The following is a 2,964-nucleotide window of genomic DNA, read 5'->3' as shown; positions in this document are numbered from 1 at the left end:
CTCCCAACAAGATCTCAAAATAAGAAACAACTAAGGGAAAGTCACCAAAAAACATCTTCTTTTAAAAGTCATGTAAGACTACTTTGCAGACCTCTATATAAATAAATGTGTAGACCTAGATGAAGTGAGTAACTCCCAAAATTAACTCCAGATGGTCACAAGGAAATTCTATCAAACCTTCAAACCAGGTAGTCCTTATGCTCCAAATACTGTCCCAAAGCACTGAAAACTAAAGAGAAAAGTCCTCATTCATTTTACAAAGCAAAGATACCATGAGGACCTTAACTTGATGACAGTTCAAAAACAGAAAAATTACAGACTATCACTTACAAATATTGAAGCAAAATTCTAATTAAAATATTAGCAAAAAGACTCCAACATCGCAATAACAAAATATTTCACCATGGCAAAGAAAAATTTACCCAGGATTGCAAGACTGGTTTAATTTTAGGGGATCTATTGTTATAATACATCATAATAACAGATGTAAGGAGAAGTCACGATTGCCTCTCTACATGGTAAGATACTCTTTACCAAAACTCAACACCTCTTCTTCAAAAAACAAAACAAAAACTCAAGAATATAGAGTTGATGGATTTTTAAAACTTTTTATTTTGTATTAATTTTAGACTTACAAGGAAGTTGCACAAATATCAATTCCTATGCCCTCCACCCAGTTTTCTCTAATGTTAACATCTTAGAAAACCACAGTACAATCATCAAAAGCAGGAAATTAACATTGACGCAATACTATAAACTACAGACCTTAATTATATTTTGCCAGTTTTTCCACAAATGTACTTTTTCTGGTCCAGGATCCAACTGAGGTTTTCACATTGCCTTTAGTTGTCATGGACCTTTAACCTCCTCCAATCTGTGACAGATCCTCTGTCTTTTCCCGTCTTTCACGAACTTGGCGCTTTTGAAGAGTATCCCTCAGTTTTGGTTTGTCTGATGTTTTCTCGTGATTAGAACGAGGTTTTCATTTCTGGTTAGAATACCTCAGATGTGATGCTGTGTCCTTCAGCATATCAATGAGTTCATGATATTGTTATGTCCTTTTACTGGCGATGTTAACCTTGATCACTTGGTTAAGGAGATGTCTTCCGAGCTTCTCCATTGTAAAGTCACTATATTTCCCTTTATAATTAATAAATATCTTGAGAGAGATACTTTGAGATTATACAAATATCCTACTTCTCTTCAAACTTTCAGCCACTAATTTTAGCATATATCTGTGGAACCTATCTGCAATAGTTATTACTGTGCTGTTTATCAAATGACAATGTTCTTTTTCCCCCTTTCATTCTAAATCCATTAATTAGAATTCTTCTGTCAGAGCTATTCTGTCTCCCCATTTATTTGTATTCATTTATTTATTTATATCAATATGGATTTATATCTTATCCTATGGGTTATAATACAATATTATCACTGCTTATGTTGCTGTTATAATTATTCCAGCTTTAAACACTGGGAGCTCTTTCACGTTGGCCTTGTTCCTGCTTTAACCAATACATTTGACACAAGTGACACTGTGCCAGTTACAGGCTTAAGTCCTAAGAAGGCCAGACAGCTTTCACTCTTGGGAGCTCTAATATACCATGTAACAAGTTCAGCCCTGCTGGAAGCTCTTACACTACCTGGAGAGAGTGAGGCCTGCTGTCCCAGCTGACCCCAGCCTTCCAGCTGACCCCAGCCTTCCAGCCAACCCATGAAAATATGTGATGAAACCCATGAAAATATGTCAAATATGTGATGGAACCATCTTGCATGTTCCAATCCAAATGAGTCCCCAATGACTGCAGCCATAGCAAGATGCGTCACTCACATCTCAACTGATCACATCCGCTTTGGGTAAACCCAAAGAACTGTGAAAGACTAAAACATAGTTGCTCTCCTAAGCTACTCGGTTTTAGAGTGGTTTGTTGTGCAGCAGTCAATAACCAGAACCCTTCTCTCTTTCAGCTTACCTAATAACAGAAGCACCTTCCTGTCACCCACGGCGCTTACTCAGTCCCATGACTACTTCTTCCTACCTTCCATATCAAACCAATTATCAAGGCTAATTGATTCCACCTCTGCCAGCTCTCGCAATTCCTCCCTGCCCCTGCACCAGCTGGAGCACTAGGACAATGGCAAAAGCCTCCTAACAGTCTCTGTAGACCATTTCCCAACATCCTAGTCTGCTTCATCCATTACTCCCAGAATTAGCTTTACATATACAGGTTGGATTATTCCTTCCTTTGGCAAGTATTTATTAAGCTCCTACTATGTGATAGGCACTTTTAAAATCCTGGCGATATAGAAGTGAACAAGGCAAAAACACCCTCACTGACACGAAAGTCTAGAGGAGGAAGATGGGCCAATTACATGAATAAATAAAATACACGATGTATCAGAAAGTGACGAATGACATGAAGAGAAATAAAGCAGGGAAGGGGAAAGGATAGTCACAGAAGTGGGGTGAGATTTTAGAATTTTAAACAGGGTGATTTGGGAAGGCATCTCTGAAGTGACTGGGTAAAAATCTCAAGGATGTGAAGAGCCAAGGGAATGACTTTGAAAAGAACATCTAGGGCAAGAGAACAGCCAGTGCAAAGGCCCTGATGCAAGGAAGAGTCAGGCTGGCATGGTCAAGGGATGGACAGTTCACTGTGGCTGGTGCGGAGTGACTGAAATAGTGTGGTGCAGATGAAGTCTAAGAGTAAATGTGGGGAGATCAGACCTAGCTTTGTAGGATACTGGTTTTGACTTTGGTTAGGATGAGAAGCCATTGGAAGGTTTTGAGCAAACACATGACACGATTCGATTTTCATTTAAAATATCCTTCTAGTTGCTCCACTGGTTAATGTACCTTAGCAGGACACAGGCAGAAACAAAGAGACCACTCAAAGGCTGTGATCATCCAGATGAAACGCTGGCCTGGACCATGATGGAAGCAGCAGGGCATGGAAACGGTCA

Source organism: Rhinopithecus roxellana, chromosome 13 (assembly GCF_007565055.1).
Source record: "Rhinopithecus roxellana isolate Shanxi Qingling chromosome 13, ASM756505v1, whole genome shotgun sequence".
In the NCBI taxonomy this organism is placed as follows: Eukaryota; Metazoa; Chordata; class Mammalia; order Primates; family Cercopithecidae; genus Rhinopithecus; species Rhinopithecus roxellana.
The sequence above is the reverse complement of the archived record's forward strand: the minus strand, read 5'-3'. Positions refer to the sequence as shown.